Genomic DNA, 27279 nt, shown 5'->3' with positions numbered 1-27279 from the left:
TAGAGGATTTTTTTAGACTTCTTCAAAATGTATCACAAGCATCTTTTACAGTGCAAGCTACAAATAGGATGTATTCTTGAAGAAAAAGCTTCTAAATGAAGCATGAGACAGCCAGTGCTGCCAAGAGTGGTTACACAACTAACCCAGGGGAACAGCAGTACTCTGCTAACTCTGTTTCAGTGTACCAACCTTCTCCTTGGTAGTTCTTAGATCTTACTATACTACCAGCCCAATATGTACTCCATTACTTTGGATGTAAGACTTTCATATTTTTTGGTGTTTATCAGAAATTACCTGAGAGTCACCAGTAGAAACTTTGTATGCTGTAGCAAGAGGTTTCAAGGTAGAAATCCTAGGGATATGTCCGGTTGTAGTGATGTGCCTAAGGTTTTGATTGGTGATGCAAAGGCTAGAGATGGAGACGACAAGGCACATCTGTTTTCTGTAACACTTTTATTTATAAATTGTTTTACACCAATCATGACAGATTCTCCAAAACGTCTCCCGTCTTTGCTTAAGGCTTTTCTGGACCTGCAGTTTAGATCAGTAACAAATATACATCCAATTTCCTGTGTTAGACATCACATGTTTTAAGATAGTCCCACATTATCCAAATTGCAATAATAGAAAAGCAGATACTTGAGGAAACCCAACCACCTGACCTTAGTGTCATCCAGGTGGTCTTCTGAAGTCAGAGAATCTTCTGGAATATAAAAAGGTTCCAACTTGACAGGAGATAATGTCATCCTTTGTGGATGACTAATATTTGATGGACTAAGCATACTTTGCCTTGTTCCAGAAGTAGTTACCGTAACTCCAACAAGAGGACTCTACATTACTGAAAAGTTTGGCTGTCTTCTTGAAGTGAAAGGTGTCAGTATGAGCCCTGGGCAGGAGATGTCATCTTAGGTACTTCTAACTAGTGGGAATTCCATTCTTTATGAGCTGGTACAACTGGTCATGGTGATGCAAGTAAAGGTAATCTCATTTCCATTACTCCTGCTGAAGAGCTACTAATTGACGGAGATAGTGGAGTCACTGGCCCTGGCAAATCCCCCATTAAAATTCCACTTAAGAAATTGAAATTAACTCCTGACTTTGGAGATATTGGTGAACCCAGTATCATTGTTTCGGTTCCCAACATTGGTACGTGGGGTTCCATGGTAAAGGCTACCATCACAGCCACTACTAAACCTATCCTGGGATATGGAGAGCAGTCTGTGCCCTGCTCAGTTACTTCATGATGTCTAGGGTAGCAGTTTTCAGGCTGTGTCTAAATCTGTGTTACTCCAGAGTGTAAAGCAATAGTTTGCCATAACCCACTTCATTTTGAGTTAACTGCTAAGGAGGAGTGACTCTACAACTTGCTTATACAAGTAAACAACCACCATCTGCTTGGCACAACCTTAAGGCACAAACTGATAAATTAATCATGCTAATAAAAATGACCACCTGTGAACTTATCAAATTAACCAGGAGCACAAGAATACATGGGCATATCCCACTCAGATCGGAAAAATCAGACCCGTGAGCTTACCAAACACATTAGACCATTAAATAAAGCAGTCTTTCACTCCAAGTTCATAAAAGGAGGAGCACCCCATGATGGCACATGGTGGTACCCTAACCCATCACCTGGTCATTTGTCACGAGCCTTGCCCAGGAAAATCACCACAACGAACTTCCAAATCTCTGTCCTTGGGCTTCAGCAGAATGAACTTTCTGCAGTACAGCCCACAGAAAGCTGCCATCTCAAGCTGACATTCCAAGCTGACACTCTGAGACTGCCGACAGTTCAGATCTTGGTCTAGAATATAAGTTCTTTGATTTTGACAGCTCTGTGCCCTGAACTAGTTTTCCAAAAGGTTCTTAATCTCATCTGACCCCCTACAGTGACTCTACATAAATGCTCTGCCTTTGCTCTCAGGTCAGACTCCTGAATTCCTGTGGCTGCTTTAACCCTTTCTTAGCCTTTCTGCAACCTATACATATAATTCTGTCAGATATGATGTGTGACGTGTTACAGATATTAAAAATTAAGATTGGCGGGGGCTGGGGTGTAGCTCCCTGGTAGAGCACTTGCCTAGCACATGCGAGGCCCTGGGTTGGATCCCTAGCACCACATAAAAATAAACAAATAAAATAAAGGCATACTGTTCAACTACAACTACAAAAAAATTTTTTGATTGTTTTTTAAAAAAAAGAAATTAAGATTGGAATAAAAGATCTTGTACTTGCCTGGTTTATGACTTCCAGGTGACCCACAAGTATTTCATCACTGCCATTGATGAAAGTGGTGTAGCCTGTGAATTTATTGTCATTCACTAAGTTGACATTGTGGAAGACACAAACATGTTTGGTCTATGTTAGTAGTGGCATAACTCACTCATGACAGGAACTTTCCTAATTTTCACAAGTAATGGAAACTCCTATATTTTTAATTTAAAAGGTATTCTGAGTTTATTTCTAAACAGTTGTTCAAAACCAAGTTGAAAATGCATAAATAGTAGAGTTAGAGGATCAGTATTATATTCAATTCACATAAATTGATTCAATAAATAAGAATGTATTAAAAATGGTAAGGAAGTCATGAATAGACAAATGCAGACAAGAGGAAGTTGAACTAGCAAGTGGGTATATGTATTTTTTAAAAAAGCTTACATCAACTTAGAAGTTTTAAAAAATTAATTAAAAACTATTCATCTTGGCTGGATGACAGTTCAAGCCTTCCAACTCCTGTGCGGGTTTTCTCTTTGGTCTCCATTTCCCATACCTCACTGCTTTATCTGGCAACAATCCAGCTTTTAGTTTCTTGCTAAAGTCAGGTTTAGCAGGTTCCTTAAATTTTGTCTGGTTAATATGGAGTATTCTCAAGCTTGATTTAGTGCTGAGTTTTGAACAACTTAAGTCTGTGTTTTAAAAATGAAGCCACCATATCCCAAGAAGCCCAGTGCATTGCCAAATCTTTCCTGAAGACTGAGTGGAACATAATTTAATCAGCCAGCTCCCTGTCTTTCCTCTTACATCTTCACTGCCCAATCCAAGGCTACTTGGGTTTGTTGTTTTTTTTTTTTTTTTTTTTTTAATCTAATTTGTGTAATAAAAAACAAAAAATTTAAAGACTTTTGGCTTGGCAAAATCTGGTCCAATGTTGTGACCAATAACTCTGAGGAAGGAAATACAACAGAAATTCTACATTTCCAGGAAATATATTCCATCAAAAAGGCGAGGTATGGTAAAGGTCAGGAAGTAGGTAAGGCACAGATACTTAGGCTTATGGAATCTACAAAGGAAGCATAAGTCTGAAAGTTGTACAAAGAAACAATTTTTTAAAATGTAATCTCAGAATAACCAATATCTTTTCAAAGTAATAAAATTTAGCAGCTGGGCACAGTGGCTAACCAATAATCCTAGCTAAATCAGAAGGATTACATAGTTCAAGGACAACCTCAGGAATTCAGCAAGACCCTGTTTCATAATAAAAAATAAAAAGGGCTGGGGATGTAGCTCAGTAGTAGAGTACTGAAGCTGGTCTTGAAAATCAGGATAGGGTCCTGTTCCCCTGGTGTTGAAGATTAAATACCCAAGAAATGCAGAGGCAAGAGTAAAAGTTTTATTCGAAGGATAGAAGGGGGTGGCTGGAAAGAGAGACTCCTCTGGAGAGGAGGGGATCCAGAGCTGGTGCCCAGAGGGAGTGGGGGTGTCTTGCCCCTTTTATAGATTTCAGATTTCCTTTCTTCTTGTGTCCCCTTCTCCCTTGCCTACATGACCAAAAGGGCAGAAAGAGAGCTGTCCACAGGGTACCTCTCCCTATTTTCCATATCTGCCCAGAAAGGCAGGAAGGGGGTACTCATTAACAACTTCTTGCTGGGAGGAACTATTCCCTGGAGGCAGGTGACCTTGGAAATAGATAAGGAGGAGGGGGAAGTGTTCTGGAGGTATTAGCATTCTATTTCCTTTTGAATCAGGTCCCATCTTCCCAACCTAATCATTCATTATCTATACTGATTGTTCTTTTCCTCAATCTCAGCACCTCTGAGTTCAATCCCCAATAAGGCAAAAAAAAAATTTTTTTTTTTAATTTAGTATCAACAAATCAGTAACAAAGTAATATAAATCCAGGAATGATTGACTCAAAGGACTAGGTGCTTTAAGATGAAATTGTAAAATCTCAAGATAAACCGTTTTCCCCTTTGACCTTATTATGTCCTGTTTCAGGTGACAAGCTCATGAAAGGCCAGTAAAGAAGCTGTACCCTTGCTCTGAGTTTGACCTTTCTCAAAGCAGAATGTGGTTTTGCTAAAATAAGAAAAGGATCTATCAAGGTCATGCTGTACTTGATTGTTATCTTACAGAATTTGGCAGGAGTTTTGCCCTGTACCTTCAAGAAAGGCTGACATCCCATGGAGAGTTTGTTTAAACTGGTGCCACTGCTGCTGAGACATAATCTCATTTTACGAAACTTCATTGTTTAGTGAAACCACAGTTTAGTAATGTTTCATTTGATTTTTTATAATAGGGTAATTCAAATAGTTTCTTTCTTTTTTTTTTTTTTTTTTTTTTTGTGGTGCTGGGAATCGAACCCACGGCCTTATGCTTGCAAGGCAAGCACTTTACCGACTGAGCTATCTCCCCAGCCCTTCAAATAGTTTCTGAAGGGAATTTTTTTCTAACATAGAGACTCATTACAGGAAATTTTACTGAAAAAATTCTGTTAAGGGAAGTTACCGAAGTGGCATGTGACTTTCCCCTCATTGGTCAATTCTTATCAATATTTTCTTACAGACCAAAACCTTTTGAGCTTCATATGTTGGGAAGAAGGAAAGAAGGAAGAACAGAAAGGAAGGTTTCAAAACTTCTGGGGCTGGGGGAGGGAGGGGGCATAAAGACTACCCTTAATTATGGAAGGGGTTCATCTAGGCAAAACGGTAGGAAGTTTCCTTTCCTTCTGCCATCAGCTCTCCCATGTTTTAACTTATCTTTGTCATAATTTTTAAAACTCTTGTTCCCAGCCAGATGTCAAACATGAAAAATTGTCCATTAAATCATTTTGATGATTTACCTTTCCAATGAATATTCCTATTTCTAAAAACCAAAGTGAACGTAATTCAAATACTATATTTTAGAGACTATGAGAAGCTGGTGGGCAAATATAGGAGCCCCTTATTAGGATCTCTGACCCCCAATACACAGACTAGTCACATGTGCCACATACTCCAGGTCAGTCCCAGCGCCTCAAAATGCTTCAGGAAAAGAATTTTGAATATTTCTACCTTTGACAATTTCCTTGGAATGGTCTAGAATTAATAATGAAGGAAGAAAGAAATGGAGGGATAAAGAGAGGACAGGTAGAAGACAAAATGAAGGAGGGAAGAAGAGAGAAATAAGAAAGAGAGATCAATGTGTGCCCAGATAACTCACTCATGGGCAGACTGTCATACATCCTAGAAAAGAAGGATGGAAAAAAAAATCTACAAAATCACCTTAGAAAATAAGCAAACTTTGTTTATTGAGGGACAAAAGCAAAGTCTGCCCTAGAAGAATGCATGACAATTACCTGGCCTTGTGATTAAAATGCACCTGAACATTTCTGGTTTTGCTGGGTTAGCTATTTTTATGAGTGTATGGTTTCAACAAAAATTCTTCTCCTTGGTGTTTCTCAGTCCTGTTTCTAGTCACTTAAGTTCTTGGTGTCAGTTTTGCATTTGAGTCCTTTTCTTTGGGATGATATCTTGGGATCCCTGAGTCAATAACAGCAAAATCCCCAGGGCACAGGGCAATAGATGTTGCAACCACAACTGCAGAACTCACCTATGCTATAAAACTGCATCTAAATGTATTCTTTTAGGATTAAGGTCAGCATGCTGTAGCAATACATGCATACCCATATTTATAGCAGCACAATTCACAATAGTCAAATCCCAGAATCAGCCTCAATGTCCATCAATGGATGAACAGATTTAAAAAAATGTGTCATATATACACAATACCATTTTATTCAGCCATAAAGATAAATGGAATTAGGTCATTTGAAGGAAAATGGGTGGAACTTATGTTAAGTGAAATAAGCCAAATTCAGAAAGTCAAGGGTCATGTGTTTTCTCTCATATGTGGAAGTTAGGGAGGAAAAGGAAAACAAAGATCATAGGGGATCTCATGAAAATCGAAGAGAAATCAGTAGAGTAGAGGAAAGAGACAAGGGGGAGGGAGGAGGAGAAAAGAAGGGGAAATACTGGGAAATATTCACTAAATTATATTATCATATTGTATATGAATATGTAACAACAAATCCCACCATTATTTATAATTATAATGCACCAATAAAAAAATACGGAAAAAATATTGTCTTTTAGACAAGTGATGTATGATTACATTGTGATGTCATCGTACACATCTGTATTATAAGCCTTCACAAATATGCTCTCCATGATGACGGTCCAATTGCCCTTTCTTCCTGAACTCTTGAAGATTGAGGTCTGTTGCCTGGTTTAAAAGATTCTGAAATGTGAATTCAGAGTCAGATGTTTAGGTCTTATAGGCCAAATAAATAGTAAACATTCCAGGATTTTCTTTGGGGGTATATGAATACGATTGTGAGGGTTTTTGGTTTTGGGTTTTTTTTTTTTTTTTTTTTTTTTTTCCCTAGAGAAGATAAAAAAAGGAATTCTGATATAAATAAAATGTTTAAATGAGAAGGGAAAGTGAAAACATTCAAATCACTCTGAAGCTAAATAATGGTAAATTATAACAGCTTCAAACAATTACTTAGTTCTTAGGAAAAGCATTTACCATGGCAACCGCTGCCTCAAATTGCTCTTAAACAGGTCCAGAGCCATATACAAAAAAGAGAAGAAAGAGAGCATTTATCTCCTAGACCCACCCATATTTGTTCAGTCTGTAGGCAAGGGGATAGTCAACAACAATATGGTCACACAAACATATTGCATGTACCCCATACTTTCCCCTAATACTACGCTTCATTCATACTATTTTATAGACATGTTCATCTAAACTGGTGGGACCAGTTTAATTGTCATCTCCTTTCTGACATTACAGAGGGGACCTGGGGACTATTTAACCATGAAATGGGTCTTTAGCAAATAGTATGCAGGGATCCTTCCTTTCATAGGACCACCGAAATAGTGTTACTTTCCTTTTAAAAACTTTTTTTAATCAACAGGCATTAATGGAGTTTAAGATGATATTTCCATACATGCATATAGCATGCCATTGATCAAATCCAACCATCCAGAGCTGGGAATGTAGCTCTGTCAGTGATAGAACACTTGCCTGGAATGAGCAAGGTCCAGGGCTCCATCCCTAATCCACACACACACACAAAACAATCCTACTACCCCTTTTCTACCCTCTTCTCCTCTTCCCAATCATTATTCTACTTACAGGTCAACTTCTTTTAGATTCCACATCTGAGAGAACATGCAGTACTTGTCCTTCTGTGTCTGGCTTATTTAAATTATATAATGTCTTTCCGTCAATTTGCTGCAAAGCACGATTTCACTTTATGGCTGAATAATACTCCACTGTGTTTGTATTCTACATTTTCTTTATTCATTCATCTGCTGATTAATAGTGTTAACATTCTTATTTTCCATACTTTGATATGATGTTATAAATGAAAATATGCAAGATTCTTAAGGAAATAATCTTACATGTAGACAAAGATATAAGAGTGAAGATAAACAGTACGGCATATAATGGCCAAAGAACTAGAACATGCTCTTACTCTTTTATTTTTATTAGAACAGCATAAAAATAATCAAAATAATTCAGTAAGACCCTGGACTGGGGAGCCAGACTAACTGGCTTAAAGTTCTACCCTCTGCCATCTCTTAGCTGAGCGACTTCCTTTTCTCTGTTTCTCAATTGTAAAATAAGGATCATAATACCCATATATATAGGCATTATGTAAGAAGTTTCAGGAAGCAAACAATCATTTATTAAGCTCCATCTTGGACAGGATAAGGGTATAGTGGTAGTGGCATATCCACAGTTGTTCTTACTAGAATATTTACAAGGCAGATGGAGAAAGAAGTCTGATGCTTGGGAGACAGGACAAAGCTGGAGTTATAGATTTGGGAGGCATCAATTGACAGGTCATCTTTTGAGTTCATAAAAATTGATAAGCACTTACAGGGAAAGCATAATTAAAAAAAAAAAGCATTGTTTGAATCAGCATGTCACTTCCACTCCACGTCGGAGCACTGGAGAAGCATTCGCAAGATGAAATATACACAAATGTACATAGCAACATTGTTACTGTGAAAATTTGAAAATCGACCAAATTTCCATCAACAGGAAAAGGGATCAATGGATTGTATATAGGATTCATGCTGAACTACACACCACTAGAGAAACTGAATAACTTAAACTACATTTAACAACATGGGCCAAACTCACAATAGAAACTTAAGCAAAGAATCAGGTTGAAGATGACTATTTCAATTATGTAGCACTAACAGAAGTGTACCAAATATATATTTTGGCAAAAGATTCAATAAGTTTGAATCAATATTCAGCTGATGGAAAGAATAGCTTCTGAGATACAAGAATAAACCTGAAATTATATTTAAAATGTTATCAATTGCTAGTTCATTATTATTTTAGTTCATTATTATTTATGCCACAATCTGTGAAGGACTATTTCTTTTATTTATGATCTTCTGATTAGCTTTTAATATGAACCAATTTTAATTTCTTGATTGTCAACATTCTGCTATCATATTATCATTCCTTGATTTCAGCAAATAGAATATTTAGGAATATAATGTCATCTTGTCTACAACTCACAAGAGATTCAGGGAAAAAGTATTTAGTCACTTATCTACATTGATATTACTCTAGGAAGAGCAATGGGGAAGGGAGACAGGATTAAGAAAACATAGTAAAATATTCACAACTACTGACAGTATCCAGGAATTATATATGCAATTCTTACAGATTTTCTGTAAATCTGAAGTTATGAAAATAGAAGCTTCCAAAGAGAAATATAATTTTCCAGAAATAATAGTACAAAATTATCATTCACCAAGTAATATAAATTATGGATCCATACTGATAAAATGAATAAAGAAATGGAAATTTCAATGAGGAATACAGACAGCTCCATATCTCCAATTGCCTCCCCACAAAACACTCAAGAATTGGAAAGTGAAAGATCAACATTTCAGAAGAGAAACCCAGCAGATACCACCTTCATTGATCAATGTCAACATCATCAGAAAGGGGAACTCAAAATTATAGGTCACATGAGAGGATGCAATGAAAAAAATTGCTGAATCCCTTCTGGGAGACTTTTCCCAAAAAAACATAATATCGAGTCTAATCATGTTGAAGCATACAAAAATACAACTGAGGGACATTTTACATAAATTCTATCTTAAAAAATTGAAGGTAGTGAAAACTGAAGATTGTTCTATACTGAAACTGACTAACAAAAGATCAGACTTTTGTCTAAATGCTTAGGTTCAGCTGGATGTGCTGGCTCAGGACTGTATTCCTAGCTATTCAGAAGCTGTGGCAGGAGGATCACAAGTGCAAAGCAATCCTGGATCACACAGTAAGATCCTGTTTCAAATGAATGAATTAATTCACTAACTTATGAATTAATTAAATAGTGGGGCCATTTGTAATAATAAAAATTGAAAATACATATAAGACTTTACCAAAGTGGTATTTAACTCCACAAAGAAAGAATGGCAATGGGGGCAGAAGTGGGGTCCCTGTCGGCTGGGGCCTAGTCCTGGGCTGGACTGAGCAGTCACAGCGTGGGCCGAGCTGGGCCACCAGGGCCCAGGCAGGTGCTGAAAATGAGGAACACAGCCATGAGGGCAGAAATCTCCGAGTTCTTAAGACTTTGAGAGAACACTCTGCAGAGGAGACCCTGCTAAAGAGGCCCTTGACTGAAGAGTGGAATGTGGGGCCTTGTGCAGGAGAGCTTGCCCAAGTGTCCTTTTGCATTTCCCTCTGTAGGTCCAGACCACCAATGGAAAAGAATCTCCCTGAAGGCACAGGCCCCGTGCACATGCTGTTTGGGCATTTTGTAACTAATGAGAAGTGGCTGGGGTCTCAGCTGGTGCAAGGGATGCAAGGGAAAATTAAACTTGTTTTTGAGGATGCCTGACACCAGTAGATTTTTACCTGCCCATCAGATTCTGTGTTCTTTATGTCATTGAAACTGATCTGGTGGCAGGAAATGGCCGTAGAAAAAGATTTGTTTGAATTAGAAATTCTGATAACATTCAAGGGATTGTAGTAGTTGAAAAAACACAGATAAAAGAACAGTACTTCCCAGCCATACAAAAGTTTACTGTGCTGGACCTTGGGATGGTGTTACTTCCATGGCCAACCAGGTAGAAGCATCATTGTTCAGTTAGTACAAGAGCAATCCAAAGAACCCAGTAAGAAACTTTTCCTCTGGAAGAAATGGGATCTGCTCTCTGAGCCATACCTCCTTTGAACTGTGCAGCAGATCTCAGGAGTTGGAAAAGGTAAAGCTTCCCTTCTGCTTCAGAAGTTTCCAAGTATCCAGCAACTGAGCAACACTTCCAATCAAGAACTTGAGTGGGTAATAGGTCAAGTGGTAGCATAGCAGATCCACACCTTCTTTACCCAGTCCAGGTGGCGGCTGCCCTCACATCTACTTTATTTTCTCCTTTTGACAATGAACTACAGGATCTGGTAGTCATATTTTAATAAAAACAAGAAAAGGTCTGGGGTTGTAGCTCAGTGTTCGAGTGTTTGCCTAGCATGTGTGAGGCACTGGGTTCGATTCTCAGCACCACATAAAAATAAATAAAGGCATTTTATACATACACAACTAAAAAAAATTTAAAAAACAAGAAAAAATCCAGGCTCAGTGGCACATGCCTCTAATCCCAGTGGCTGGGGAGGCGGAGGCAGGAGGACCACCAGTTCAAAGCAATGTAGCAAAACACTGTCTCGAAATAAAAAATGTCTGGGAATGTGACTCAGTGGTTAAGGTTCCTGGATTCAATCCCGAGTACAAAAAACAAACAACCCTTCCCACCCCTACCCCCACCAAAAAAAAAAAAAAAAAAAAAAAAACCCTAAGAAAATAGAATATTTTACAGCATTTGGTGAAAGCTGAGGTAGGCCTGATGGAACCTGTGCTTATGATGATTTACTGTCTAAGTCTGGACATTTAAGTTACCCTCAGGTGGCAATGCCTTCATTCTGATTATATGGGCAAACACTGGACAGAATCGTCCTAAGAGAGTCAGGAACTATCAGTAAAAAACCAGTTATGGCAGATTTTTATGAGTGACCCTGACCTGTATCTGGCATGGAACAGACTTTCAGGTAGTGGATATATCCATCTAAAGGAAACTAACCCCTTTAGTTAAAATGAGCCCCTTCCTCCTTCTTGGACTCAGAGCTGTTCTTTAGATCTGGTCTGCATATACCTGTGCTGCCAGTGTAAATAAACAAGTGCACAACGATAACAAAAAAGAATGAATGGCAATATAGTTGTTCAGAGCCTGTTGGACACCTGACATTTGGGCAGTCTAAGCACATATAACACAACAGCATTTTTTAATTGTATGTGCCAAGAGACAGTCTTAAATATTATGTATTAATTCCATCATACATTTATAATATAAACATATTTTTCTTCTAGAGTTTCATATCAGTTTCCATATCATATTCTTAGTAAAACAATTAAAATTCTATATAAAAAGACTACTTATATATTACTTATTATTCAGATCATACATTCTTGTCTCCGAATTTTTGCTGTATTCTTGAAATGCTTCCAAAAGTACATCTTCACTTATTAGTAGATCTCAGAACAGAAGCTCCAAAGGTTCTAGATTCAAACTCAGTACAAGCCATGCTGTCATGGTTCTGCATGCAGACATTTCAAGGCAATAGGTATAGCTTCTAACCACCAATATTTCCCTTACTATACAACTTCTCCTCAGTACAAGACTGCCACTAGTATTTCCAACAGAAGCGTAGTCTGGGACAGGTCTTGTTTGAAATGTGGTCAATAAAATTACATAATGCTCTTTCTCCATGAGAAGTTTAACACTGACCTCTTCTAGCATCTCTCTGTCCTTGAAGGTCTGCGGGATTAGCAGAGATGCGTCTGTCTTGGAAGCGCTGGGGGCGCTTTGCTAGGTCTCTGGGCGTGGAAGGCGAAGGCTAGGTGCCCAGCCTAGCAGTCTGGGACGGCTCGGATGGCAGGGAAGGCAGGACGGGGAGCATTGGCCACCGGGGTCCATTCGTGGCTGAGTCTTGGAGCTGATGTAGCAGCAGGTACAGCAACTGGAGCCGGAATTTGCCGAAGAGGGAAGTTGGCGGGCACAGAGTGGGCGGCCTGGCCTCATTTAGGTGGAGGATTGTGATCCCTATAGGTGACCTGCGTCGCGAGCCGGAGCGGAGTGAGGTTCTTGGGGCCCTTGTCTTGGAGTAGTCCGGGATGAGGCGCTCCCCGCATCCCGCTAGCTCGGCCTCCAGCCACCCTGTTCCTGGTCTGGGGATCCCGTTCCCCAAACCAGGACTATTTCTTGAGCACTCTCAGGTAACTCTTTTGCTTTTGCACTCACTAGCTTCCTGTGTATGTTACTAAATTAACATTCACTTGCACTTGAGGTCAGTAGAGAAGCAAGATATTTGAGGGTTATCTAGTTTTTCCCTAACAGTTTTTTCATTTCCTAATGCACTTTGTATTTTATTTTGTTTGAAGCAAAAAGTAATTTATTACAGATAGATGTACGTGATTTTGGAGTTTTTCCTCTTGGTTAAAATTTAAGAAGGCTAAACTGACATTCTACTTTAAATTTAATTATCCTTATAAAAAAGAAAAGGAACGTACCTTACAGAAATAGAGCAAGCAATTATGAAATTCATCTGGAAGAATAAGAAACCCAGAATAGCTAAAGCAATCCTTAGCAGGAAGAGTGAAACAGGGGGTATTGCAATACCAGATCTTCAACTCTACTACAAAGCAATAGTAACAAAAATGGCATGGTATTGGTACCAAAATAGAAAGGTAGATCAATGGTACAGAATAGAGGACACGGACACAAACCCAAATAAATACAATTTTCTCATACTAGACAAAGGTGCCAAAAATATGCAATGGAGAAAAGATAGCCTCTTCAACAAATGTTGCTGGTAAAACTGGAAATCCATATGCAACAGAATGAAACTAAACCCATATCTCTCACCATGCACGAAACTAAACTCAAAATGGATTAAGGACCTCGGAATCAGACCAGAGACCCTGCAGATTATAGAAGAAAAAGTAGGTCCAGATCTTCAACATGTTGGCTTAGGATCAGACTTCCTCAACAGGACTCCCATAGCACAAGAAATAAAAGCAAGAATCAATAACTGGGATAGATTCAAACTAAAAAGCTTTCTCTCAGCAAAGGAAACTTATCAGCAATTCGAAGAAAGAGCCTACAGAGTGGGAGAATATCTTTGCCATTCATACTTGGATAGAGTGCTAATTTCCAGAATCTATAAAGAACTCAAAAAACTCTACTCCAAGAATACAAATAATCCAGTCGACAAATGGGCTAAGGAAATGAAGACACTTCACAGAAGAAGATCTACAAGCAATCAACAAACATATGGAAAAATGTTCAACATCTCTAGTAATAAGAGAAATGCAAATCAAAACCACCCTAAGATTCCATCTCACCCCAATTAGAATGGCGATTATCAAGAATACAAGCAACAACAGGTGTTGGCGAGGATGTGGGGAGAAAGGTACACTCATACATTGCTGGTGGGGCTGCAAATTAGTACAGCCACTCTGGAAAGCAGTGTGGAGATTCCTTAGAAAACTTGGAATAGACCCACCATTTGACCCAGCTATCCCACTCCTTGGCCTATACCCAAAGGACTTAAAATCAGCATACTACAGAGATACAGCCACATCAATGTTCATAGCTGCTCAATTCACAATAGCCAGACTGTGAAACCAACCTAGATGCCCTTCAATTGATGAATGGATAAAGAAACTGTGGTATATATATATACAATGGAATATTACTCAGCCATAAAGAATGATAAAATTATGGCATTTGCAGGCAAATGGATGAAATTGAAGAATATCATGCTAAGTGAGATAAGCCAATCTCAAAAAGCCAAAGGACGAATGATATCGCTAATAAGTGGATGATGACACATAATGGGGGGAGGGAAGGGTTAGTGTTAGGGTTAGAGTTAGGGTTAAGGAGGGGGGCAAGTATGGAGGAAGGAAGCACTGTATAGAGGGAAAAGAGGGGTGGGAGGGGTGGGGGGAAGGGAAAAAATAACAGAATGAATCAAACAACATTACTCTATGTAAATTCATGATTACACAAATGGTATGCCTTTACGCCATGTACAAACAGAGAAACAACATGTATCCCATTTGTTTACAATTAAATAAATAAATAAATAAATAAATAAATAAATAAAAGAAAAGGATTCCTTCCACCTTGGTCCTGTCAATAGATGAATAGATAAGGAAAAGGTGGTACAGAAACACAGTGGAGTATTATTCAGCCAAAAAGAAGAATGAAATCATGTCATTTGCATGAATATGGACAGAATCCAAGATCCTTTTGTTAAGTGAAACAAGACAGACTTAAAAAGATAAGTATTACATGTTTTCTCTCATTGTATGTGAAATTGGGGTGGGGAGGCAGCATGAAAGTAGCAGAGAGACTATTAGAGAAGAATAAGGAGGCGGAGGAGAGGGTGATGATGGAGCAGAAATGATCAAACTATATAATATGCATGTACAAATATGCCACAACAAAACCCATTATCCATATAATTAATGTACACTAATAAAGTTCCAAAAAATCAGAAATTTAAATTTCTCATTGAAAAAGAGAAAGATTCTCAAATGATACATTTTCAAGAACAATTCATGGTCCAAATGGAATATAAAAACTAAAAATTAGAATGAAACTTGAAAGCATATGTTAAGGAAAATAAGTCAGACTTAGAAAGTCAAGGGTGGTGTGTTTTCTCTCCTAGGTGGAAGCTAAGAGGAAAAGGCAAAAGAAGGGTCGGGGGGATTCTCAGCACAACTGAAGGGAGATCAGTAGGGTCAAGGAAAAGGACCAGGGGAAGAGAGGTGGGGATGTAAAGGGAAAATACTAGGGAACAGTACTGACCAGTTTATATCCCATACATGTGCATGTATGAATACATAACACTGAATCCCACTATTATGTATAATGATAATATACCAATAAAAATATGGAAAAATTCCTAAAAATTAAGAGTTCTTAAAGATTATTTGTTTTGGATGCTTGTATACACAATTATACAATGATTTAAAATGTGATATAATCTAACCTCTATTATTCTAACTTGTATTGTTATTTTATAAGAATTTATTGACTTGATAAAAATCAACTGTTCTCCCTTAAATTGTCTATTGCCCCCTTAATATTTATGCCAACTGTTCATCTATTTACTTATCTATTTGACAATTAAGATTTTTATTGATTATACACATAAAATTCACAGTTTTCACAGTAGCAACATATTCTTCTTGTATAAATAAATTTGCATTTGTATTTCAACCTAGGGATAGAATTTCAACATACAAAGGCAAAGAGATTTTCACTCCTAATCACATCTAGAATGCTTAACTACATTTGAAAGTGACCTGCAAGGTATTAACAATAAATCCAAATAATGTGCTTTATTGATGTGACTGACATTGCATCACTGAGTAACTATGATTTGCCTGTACAGTCACTTGATCCTTGCTGGCACCTTGATTCCTGAACCTGGTGACAGAAGTGACACTGAGGTAGCCATTCAGCTATCTGACCTCCCAAAGAGGCAAAGCAGTAGTGCTTCCCTCATTTTGAAAAGTTAAAAATATGCACATAAACAATGTTGCTTAGGAATTATGTAGATCTGTGTCACAATTACAAAAGCACGTCTGAGAACCGGCACAAACCAAAAGCATGAATCTGGTTCTTTGCGGGGAAAGGTGGGCACACAGTAAAAGACACACATATAGAAAGGCCAACTGTATCTCTGCTATTTTATTTATTTATTTATAGTTCTAGGGATTGAACCCAGGGGTGCACTGGGGATTGAACCCAGGGGTGCTCCACCACTGAACTATACCCACTATCCTTTTTATTTTTTATTTTGATTCAGTGTCTCTAAGTTGCCAAGGCTGGCCTTCAACTTTTGATCCTCCTGCCTCAGCCTCTGGAGTAACTGGGTTTACAGGCATGCACCATCACAGCTGATCATAGATCCTTTTTAATGGAAAACTTGTACAACATGTCTTTCTGTTACAGCAAAAGAGAAAAAAATAGCTAAGCTAAAGGAAACAGTATGATTGTTATTGAAACCAAATGAACAACAATCAAATCTGTAATGCTCAGAGGTAAGATCTCCAGTTTAAGTGGCATGTTAACTCAGGCCCCAAAACCAGCTTGTTGTGATGTTCCCTTACTTCTATTTAGGCATGCTTTTCTTTTTTGGTATTGCCTGAAACAATTTTTTTCCCCTCCACAGCTTCTCAAACCTCTGATGAGGCACTGGACTGGGAAGTGTTTGGTTATAGTTGTTTGAAAGTATTAAGTAACTGCCTCATTTCCTGTTTTCTCTTTTCTCTAGATGCAACCACAGTTACAAAGCAAAGCAGGATATGACAGAGGGAATGTTGCAACAACAATGAAAACAGCCACTCTGAGTCTTAGGCTATTTGCTGATTTTCATTTCAGCAGATTATCTCTTGCAGTAACACTCAGAATGAGCCTAGACTGTAGAAATGCAGAAGCCAACTGACACCAGTTGCCAGTGTCACTTAGCAGCTTGTTTGGACCCTGCCGAGTTGTTTTGTTTTCAATTAAAGTCTTCCCTCTAATCAGACCTTGGATTTGATTCTGAGTTTTTGTAACTTTAGAGCTACTTTATATCTTCAGGAAGGCTGAAACACAAGACAGCCAAGATTTAGAAACCAGCATGATTATTTAGGACAAAAGGAAGAAAGGGGTAAGGTGTCTACAAGTTCTGCTTCCGGTGAGTACCATGTGAAATCAGCCCCTTCACAGAAAGTTCTACCAGCACAGGTGAATTTGCCTTTCACAACACAAGTAAATCTAAGTACCTACTCTGAAACTCAGAGGTATGGTGTTTTCTATTGGCCATCAGCAGAAAGTCAGGCTTTTTAAAGCATTGTTCTCCAGCAGAAATAAAATCAGTGGTTGTCTAGGGCTGGGGAGGTGGAGTCGGAGTGGGAGTGAATCTTATGGGGTAAGAGGTTACTTTGGGGGAATATGAAAATGTTCTAAACTTAGATTCACAATTCTGTGAATACATTAAAACCTTTGAATTGTACACTTTAACTGGGCAAATTTATGGTTATGTAATTTTTTTTTTTTTTTTTTTTTTTTGCGGTGCTGGGGATCAAACCCAGGGCCTTGTGCTTGCAAGGCAAGCACTCTACCGACTGAGCTATCTCCCCAGCCCTTGTAAATTATTTTTTAACAAAGATGTTTTTAAAGTCTATTCTGAAGAAGAAATTTAAAAGAAGGGTGCCATAAAGAGCAGAGGTCTCTTGAATTTGCTATTTGCTAAAGCGTTTAGGCAGGAAACCAAGGACGGGCTTGAGTTTTTTGATCCAAAATATTCTAACATCCCATCATCCTCTTTCCCTGCCTCTCATCAAAGTACTGCTTTATTATTTGCCTAATGAATAATCTAACCCAATACTGTGGTGGACATTGGGGATTGGCAACCCAAGCCACATACATCGTCCGGTCTGGAAATGCAATAGCCAACTGGTGACATGAGGTGACAAATATGAGGATAAAAGTCCATAAAACTCAGAAGGGCAAAGCAGAAAGATTGAAAGAGCCCCTGGTCTTTGTAAGAATTTCTCAGCAATTGCACCAGTGCTGGACTTGGGGATTTCCCACTATGCAAATGCTGGACTTCTGGACTTCTCATCACATAAAACTTTGTCCCATTATGTAAGAAAGTAAAATTCTTTTGTTAACCTAATGCTACTTACTGTTGTATCCCAGTTACTTGCAACCCAAAGTACTCCGACAAGCCAATTATAAGACTTTGACTTTTGTATTTAAAAATTATTAAAATATGCCAATGTTCATGGGAGTTATTTTAAGGTTCAGGAGCTGCAAAGAAGAGACCACTTGTAGTCAATTGGGTTTTTAATTACTACACAGTTTATTGAAGAAACAAATTTTTCTTGAACTTTTAAATTTACAGTATTTTATGTTACTTACAATCCACACCATATCAGAGATCTGTGCATAGAAGAAAAAACAGAAAAAAGTGTTTCACAGAGAAGCATTTCATAGAGTTAGGCCTTAAAGAATGAAGAGGTGGGGGGAAATCTAGGCAGAAAAAATAGCACATAGACTCAGAAGCATCAGAAAGCTTTGTGTTGGATGGGCATATGAGGCAGGAGAAACGAAGATGACTCGGGAAAGGCAATTGACGCCAAGTTGTTTCAAGTCTTATATATCAGACTCAGTAGGTTCCAGCTCATCCTATACAACACAGGAAGCCTTGAGAGGGTTATAATGAAAAAAGTCGCATGACTGTTCGGGTATTTTAGGAAGAGGCTCTGCAGCTATGAGAAATAGAGTTTAAAGGAGGCCATAGGTAGAGAGGCTATTTGAAAACTACTAGGTATAATAGAGAAGAAAAGATCTAAACAAAGAGAAGACCCCATTGCAGAGGCTGTGACTGACTACCAGGACAGGGCGTCAGTGGAGGACAAAGAAGAGGCTCAGAGTCCACAATTAGGGCTGACTGGAAGTCAAAAGTGCAAGCGACATGGAAACATAGCCAAGGACGTTAGGAACCATGGATGAACTGCTGCTGGCTGCTGAGTGAGAAGCAAGCAGAGCATACCGTGGACAAGGGAGCGAAGACCGCAGAGGACCCCACTCTTCCCGCTATGACAAATACTGACAAGCCCCCCCGCCCCTCCTCACCACACATCTGCTCACTATGTTAGGAAAAGGATCAGGAAGAGGGTGGGCGTTATTTGAAAGTTGCATTACTTTTATTCAGAAGAAACTAAGCATCCCTAAAGGAATCATTCTAGTTACCAGAATTATCATGATTTACCTATAATGGACATTTAACTGGTCCCCACCCTCCCCATCCTCAACTAACCAAGTGAGTAGGGGCTCAAGGGAAAACTGAATTAGTTGAGGACAAAATAATAGGAAAATCCATTTTCTCTGCACTACAAAGTTGTAGCACAAGAAAATGATATAACACATATAGAAGCTCAGAGAAAGCAGAGTTGAAAATATAAACATCACCTGATTATATTCAGCACTGTCCAGGGAAGGCCCTGAATCCTGAGGGCATTGGCAATGGTCATCAGAAAAGAACTCCCACCTGTGAGACACGTTCACTTCTTTGGGCCTGCTTCTAGCCTGCCCTTGACTCCAACCCTTGCTTATCAAATGTCCCTGGAATGTTACTTCGTCTAATTTATGATCATCCATTCTTCAACATTAGAAAAGGGAGGTAAGGATATTCCAGAACATGGAAGAGGACAAACTCTTTTAAAGAAATACAAGCAACCTCCCATAGCAGCCAGTTCTGCATTGCGGATTGAACAAACTGTGTATCAAAAATATTTGAAAAAAAGCCCTGCATCTGTATTGAATATGTATAGCCTTTTTTTTTTTTTTTTTTTTTTTTTTGCTTTGCCATTATGCCCTAAACAATATAGCATAACAATTGTTTATATAGAATTTATATTGTGTTGAGTGTGTTAGGTAATCTAGAAGTGATTTAACATATAAGGGAACTTTGCATAGGTTAAAAGCAAATACTGTACCATTTTGTATGAGAGAGACTTGAGTGTTTAGAGATTTTGACACAGTAAACTCAATCCCCCACGGATACTGAAAAATGCCTAAAGAAAAGTGTTTTCTTGTTTTTGTTTTTGTTTTATTGGTTTCTTAAGAAAATAGCTGGTATTTGTCTCCCTAAGCAGGATGAATCCTGGGGCAATGACAAGACTGAGTTTCCTGCTTCAGAGGCTCAATACCAGACCATGGACTCAGGGGCACACTCACACCCTGGTGATGGCTTGGCCAGTTTCCCCTGGCAACACCACTACCTTCCTGTGCTGTCCCTTCCAAAAATGTCATGTCACATTGCCAGCTCCACCTGGGATGGACAGAGAACCTACATGGAAGCAGAACACAGTCCTGCCAGGTGCGCCTTTCCTCTGAGCTCCCATACTTGGCCGTGACAGACTGTAGGTGTGTTGGTCAAGCTGTTCTCTCAGGGACTCATCCCTGAACCACTTTCCATCACCTGTTCAACTTCCCTCTGACCCACTCTGGAAGTTCTGACCGCTGATTGTTAGATTTCTTCTCCTATTTGTTTCCTCAGTGTTCCCATTGGATCTGACCTTGACTGACTCAAAAAGTCCTGACTGATGCCTTATTTCAATCAATCTCCCTCCACCCCAACCCTGAACAAAAGGGCTACTGTCCCACTATAGGGAGACCTGCACTAGACTTGTAGGCAGGACTTAGAACCATAGAACCATTCATGACACACCATGTCAGAAGAAGGTCAAAACCCAAAACCAAACAACAAAAATGCTTCTAAAACCCAGTTGCAGTGACACATGCCTATAATTTCAGCTACTTGGGAAGCAGAAATAGGAGGATGGCAAGTTTAAGGCCAGCCTGGACAACTTAGTGAGACCCTATCTCAAAATTTTAAAAATAGCTTGATGGTAGAGCACCCCTGGGTTCCGTCTTCGACACTGTAAAAAAGAAAAGAAAAATAGGAGGTCAAACTGGGATCAACCAAGGCAGATGCAGCATGAGATATAAAGAAGCTTTGGCTGGGTTCCACCTCAGGGATCTAAGATCAGCAAGACTTTGCAATAAGGCAAACTGGTGATTCCCGGGGAGGTGCTGAGAAAGGAGCTGCCTAGCAAAGAGGGTCTGTGAGCTGAAGCTCTTCTCGCTTAGCCTCACACAGCTAGCTGCCTGCCAGCATCACCGTTCCGCTGGCAGTGCGGGTGGGGACATGGACGCTACACTGTGGCCGCAGCAACTCAGCTCACAACCAAGCCACTCCAGCTCAGTACGTTCCCATTATGTACTATTTTGAGGTGGGTATTAAAGCCAGAGGTGCCTGACTTTGAATACCTGCTGTGTCTCTTTGGTCCTGGTCTTTTCCGAGTCTCAATTTTCTCAGCTATGAAATGACAAACATTGTTACCCCCACAGATCAACTACACGTGTTAGTCAGCTTTTTGTTGCTGTGACAAATACCTAAGGAAAACGACTCAGTGGAGGAAAGATGTATTTTTGTTTTGGTCTATGGTCAGCTGGTTCCATTGCTTTGGGCCTGAGGCCTAGAAGAACATCATGGCAGAAGGAAGTAACAAAAGAAAGCTGCTCAGCTCATGGCAGCCCAGCTGAGAGAGACAAAGAGGTTCAGGACAAAATTCTGTCCCCAATGGTTTGCCCCAGTGACCTACTTTCTCCGTGCCCCACCTGCCTACAGTTTTCGCCACCCCTAGTAGTCAGATCAGCTATCGATGCATAATCTGCTGAGGTCCCAGCTCCAGGATCCAATCACTTCACAAAAGCCCACCTCTGAGCAGGCTGCACTGGGGACCAGGCCTTCAACACATGAGCCTTTGGGGGACATTCCAGAAACAAACCATAAGACCACATAAAAACGTGTAACATGCATGTCACCTGACAGCAGACACTGATCAATGTGAATTCTGATTCTTTTTCCTGAGAATCCAACCTGAGGCAGAATCTTCAGGATCCCATAGAAGATCTGCTTCTCCTTGGGGTCCTCACTGCTCAGTGATAAAAGTGTCTTTTCTATGCCGACAGTACGACTTATGATGAAGGAAGGCCTCAGTATATTCAGGATGGAGGCTGATTACCAGAAAAAACAACTATGAGCTTAAAGTTAGGATTTTCAGGTATCCTTTGCTGGGAGCATAGTTCTAAAACATTTGTTCATATTGTTTTGATTACCCTTACATTATTACAGATGACAATAAATGCCGTGGGACTCTTTTTATTTAAAAAAAAAATATGATCTGAGTGGGGAACCCAACAAGGGCTGTCTGTTTAGATTCTTCTTGGCCTCTCTGGAAAGCATTTCTTCTTTCTGGGCATGGGGTAGAACCCCTTCTGAAATGAGGGTCTTGGGTCAAGTTGTTCATCAGACAACTTGGTCAGTTTCTTTCCGACCAGCTTCAAGACAGAAAGTTGAGGGAAGATTAGAGTAATATTTTCAGGCATTATGGTTTATTTTGGGGAAAAGAGGTTCTGGTTTCTATGACCTACCTTGAGAAAGAGACATTTTAGTTTCTGTGGCTTTCCTCAGAGGGAGAGAGGGGAGGGGGAGACAAGGGGACAGGATTGGGTCAGAGAGAGACTTTGCTTTTTGAGATCTACTTCTGAGACCCAAAATGCCATACTTCAGAATATCATTTTCTGAGTCCCAGCAAATGACCATACACACAATTGCTTTATAGAATTGGTTAGTGTGGGGAGAAATGACACACAATTGGTGTCAGAAAAGAAAAACTCTGCACAGGGGCCCTGTCACATTTTGTCTCCTCCTGACCTCACCTGGCCCTTGTAAAATCACGTTTAACTTCATAGAATGTGGTTAAGCCTCAAAGAAATGGTAATTCTGCTGCAGTTCTCTGACCTAAATTCAGTGTAAGCCTTTTGAAGAGGGCTTACTTTTCTCTATTCAAGCCTACCCCAGGGAGGACCAAATTTGCTTGCCTTCTGACCCAGACTTTGAATTATAATCCATACCATGCTTGGTGGACAGTTCCACCAGATCAGGGAGCAAAGGATCTTGACTCTAGAAGAGGATGCAGCCACTTTTGCTGGTCTAATCTTATGAACTCACTGACGGCCTTGACTCTGGCTGGACCTTGCCTGAGCTGCCTGTTGGCCTTGGAGCCTGTCTACCATACCCCTGTTATCTAACTAGATTCTTTACCCTAGTTCCTCCTAGCTATTTATCAGTAGTCAAGCCTTTCCTAGGGCCCCAACATTGCTGCAGTAAACTCACTCAGCCATTTTCACTCGAATGTGCCCAAAAAGCCCAGGCCCTCAGAGCCCAGGTGAAGGCTCTGCTGAAAAGGTTTCTTATTCTGACCCTTGTGCTTGATGTTGCAGTTGGGCTGCTGTCCTGGCATTTACTGTTAAATTCTATCTCACGCTTTGCCATCACTTCCCTTTCTTTCTAGAGAGAACACACTGTCTCACCTATCAATTCTACCTGTTTTAGTCCATTAGTGCTGCTGTAACAAAATTACTGGAGACTGGATAATTTGTAAATAGCAGAAACAGCTCACATTTCTGGAAATTTTAAGTTCAAGATCTAAGTGCCTACAGATATTGTGTCTGGTGAGGGCTGGGTCTCTACTTCATGTTACAGAATGTGTCCTCACATTACAAAGAGATCGAAGGGCAAAATGGCCTAAGCTATTCTCTTCAGCTCTTTTGTAAGGCACTGATGATACTCAGTTATTTCCCCCAAAGATCCCATCTCTTAATACTACCACAATGGCGATAAATTTCAACATGAATTGTGGAGGGAGCACATTAAAACCATCTTGGGGTCCCTAATGACATAACTGAAACCATTCAAAGAGGCCTCCTTCCTTCTCTGTTTTTATATGTGGTGTATCTTAACAGGAACTCCCTCGGCTAGGATCCCATTTAGAACAAAGTTAACCTGGTTGTATTAGTCAGCTTTCTACCACTACAATAAATACCTGAGATAATTAACTTATAAAGAGAAAAGTTTTATTCGGGCTCATAGTTTTGGAGATTTCAAAACTATGACTGAATGACCCTGTTGTTTTTGGGCCATTTCCTGTGGAGGGAAGTACATCATGGCAAAAGTGCATGGTGGAGCAAAACTGCCCATTTTATGGCCAGAGAGCAAAACAGAGAGGAAGAGGAAGGCACATGGACCCCCATATCCCTTCAAGGGTGTACCCTCAATGATCTGAAGACCTCCCATGAGGCTGCACCTCTTAAAAATTTCACCATCTCCTAATAGTGCATCACTGGGGATCAAACCTTTACCACAAGAACATTTGGAGACACTTAAAATCCAAACTATAGCAGTGGTCAATGATTGTCTCACTTATCTGCAGGGAGAGAAATGTGGTTAACTTGGTAGAAGTGGTCACAAAATCAAGGGATATAACTGGGGCCCAATGTTCTATAGAAGTCCAAGTGGAATTAGCCAACCAACTGCTTCTACTTTAAGCAAAGGTTCATGTTTTCAGGGAAAAACTTCCTTGGGACTAAAGAGCTGTACTACAGAACTCCCATTAACTAGCGGAAAGCATCTGCCAGCTGCAAGGTCATCCCTGAAGACCTCAGCTGCATACTACTTGTATGGTACCCCAAGTTGCTCCCAGTCACTCTGTCTGAGGAAATTCCTTACTGTACCTATACTGGGCAAGAGATTACTCCTGGAAAACCCTTCATCTCAGTCTCAGTCTCCCCTTCCAAGACACAAACAGCCAAGTTCTGGGATGACCACCTTGGGTTTTCCATGTCCTTCATGGGAGCCAGTTCTGTGAGCACTGGGAGCAAATCTCATGTGGCTTGAACTTTTCTGTTGACAGACTCATCACCACCAAAGTGGTTCCCACACTGTATTACTACCTTCTAGGAATAATGACTATCTAGGCCTTCCCACTTTGATCTTCCAAGTCTCTAGCTCAACATACATGAGTGCATTGTCATGTGTCAGAGGCTCAAATTCTCATTATGTATGAAGGATAGAAGGAATGAGGTAGCACTGTCAATCCTTCAAGTTTCCAAGAAAGTATGTATTTAAATACTATCAATTTTTTTATTTATTTGTTTTTTATTCATACAGACTGCATTTTGATTCATTGTATACAAATGGGGTACGACTCTTTGTTTCTATGGTTCTGCACAATTTAGATTCACACCATTCGTGTAATCACACATGTACACAGGGTAATGACGTCTGTCTCATTCCACCATCTGTCATACTCCTGTCCTCTCCCCCCCCATCATTTCCCTCTATGTAATCTATCGATTTTTTTAATGATCCTTTTTTTTTAGATGTTGATGGATCTTTATTTTATTCATTTATTTATCTGTGGCACTGAGAATTGAACCCAGTGCACACATGCTAGGCAAGGGCTCTACCACTGAGCCATAACCCACCCAAATACTATCAATTTTTGACAGTGTAGCAGAGTACTGCTTATTCCCCAGTCTTATCCCTCATGCTACATTAACAGAATGCCTAAAATAAAGATTATACGTTTCCAACCTACTCTGCAGTTTAATATGACTATTTTAATAAGTTCTGGCCAACAGGTATGAGGGGAGGTGATGTATGGAACTCTCAGGATATATCCTTAAAAGGAGGGGTCATGCCCTTTCTCCAACATTCTTCCTCCCAGTGTCTTCTCTTCCCTTTCTGCTGCTCTGACTGTGGATATAGAGTTACACTTTGTTCACCAGATGGACTTCAGACTATATTCTACGGATGGTAAAACAGCAAGTTAGAAGGAGCATAGGTCCCAGATGACAACATTAAGCAGAACTGCCATACCAGTCTTGGACCATCTGCCAGGATTGAATTGATCTGCCAGGATCCTAGGTATCCCTGAACAGCTTTTTGGATATATATTTTTGGATATACAAAGAAAAAAATGAAAAACACTGACCACTCTTTAGTCAGCCATGTGTCTGGGTTACCTTTGCAATGAGCAGCCATGAGGTATGAGGTAACATCTTTTATTAGACAAAGAGTAGACTTGCTTACCACTCACTATAAAAATGATATATTACAACTGTAATGCTGCCCTATTATGTGTTCCATCTTGGTCCTTCCACATTGCCTCCATGGATCTTAGGAGACAAGGGGAACTAGCACCAATGTAATGAACATATTTCTCATTATGCAGTGGGTAATAAAATCCTTTGTTTCAGATTCAGGAGTCTAGTATCTTCTTCCAGCATCCATGAGCCAGTTATTTATTAGCTTTCATGTAGTTTTGGATTCACCTGATCTAACTACCTCTAGACTATTTTTGAGAGAAATCAAATTGCCTCTTTCTTAAGCCATGGTTATTTTGAATTTCTATTACAAGCAGCCAAATCTAATCTTAACTAATCAAAGAATAACTTTTCAAAGTGCTGACTTGATGAAAAAAATCATGCTTATTGCATATTTTTGAATGTTTATTACTCAAAAGAAACCAAATATAATCCACTTAAAAGCAGGAATTTAAAGAGAGATAAATGTATGATACTTGGAACCTCTTGGGCAAGTGTTATATGAGAATTAAGAAGACTATATTGTGCATGGTTCCCATAATTAGCAAATATCAAAGGCATTGTCAACTTGAACCATGCTGTCAAAATTATACAAGTGAATTCTTCACATTTGAATGACACAATTTTTTTCAGTTGCTTAAACATTATTTTCTACCAAGCATTATATTCACCAATACTTTTTTTTTTTTTTTTTTTTTTTTTGCGGTGCTGGGGATTGAACTCAGGGCCTGAGTGCTTGCAAGGCGAGCACTCTATCAACTGAGCTATCTCCCCAGCCCGCTCACCAATACCTTTTAATGTAAAATTCTATATTATAAGGAGCAGAATCCAAATGGACTTAGAGAACAAATTCCTTGACCTATCCATTCTGAGAGTTCTTCCTAATGTGTTTGGCAGCTCTTATCCTTTGAAAATCAGCAGAGTAATTCAAAGTATTGAGAAAGGCTCAGACAAGTTTGCATCACAACCTCATTAATCAGGAGATCAAAGATGAAACAAGAGTAAATGTGAGTATGTGTCAATAACCTGCAACTGAGCCACTGACAAAATGTTGAAAGCTCTTCCATGAGACATGGATAATATTTTGATGTGTCAAAATATTTCTAATGCTTAATCTCTATATAATAATTTCCTGTGTGTTTTTTTCTTACTTCCAACATGTTCACAATTCTTTAATGAAATTAGCCCCGTCATTCCTTTTTGGGTACATATTTTTTCTGCATTCTCAGCATCCATTCTCACTTTGGGAATAGCGATTCAGATTTTGCTTTAGGGAATCACTCATCCCCACACCCAATCCATATTGTTGGATGAAGCTGATTCTACCTTATGAAGCTCCAGGTAATTGGTTTAGAAGAGCATCTAATCCAAGTCTGTCCAAAGATATTCAATTTGGGAACTTCTGTTG

General features: G+C 39.4%; 2 pseudogenes across 2 annotated transcripts; one reads left to right on the top strand and one right to left on the bottom strand.

Annotated features, from left to right (window-relative positions):
- Positions 1-221: 221 nt before the first annotated feature.
- LOC306643671 (nucleoporin NUP35-like) lies at positions 222-1177 on the bottom strand (annotated as a pseudogene). Its single transcript has one exon. The product of its transcript is annotated as a nucleoporin NUP35-like (transcript).
- A 313-nt stretch (positions 1178-1490) lies between these two features.
- LOC306643691 (Fanconi anemia core complex-associated protein 24-like) lies at positions 1491-12190 on the top strand (annotated as a pseudogene). The gene is made up of 4 exons: positions 1491-1527; positions 9779-9818; positions 9991-10638; positions 12106-12190. The product of its transcript is annotated as a Fanconi anemia core complex-associated protein 24-like (transcript).
- The last annotated feature ends 15089 nt before the right edge of the window (positions 12191-27279 follow it).

Source organism: Sciurus vulgaris, assembly GCF_902686455.1.
Source record: "Sciurus vulgaris genome assembly, chromosome: 14".
Taxonomy (NCBI): Eukaryota; Metazoa; Chordata; class Mammalia; order Rodentia; family Sciuridae; genus Sciurus; species Sciurus vulgaris.
Note: the sequence above shows the minus strand (reverse complement) of the source record. Positions and strands in the feature narration are given on the sequence as shown.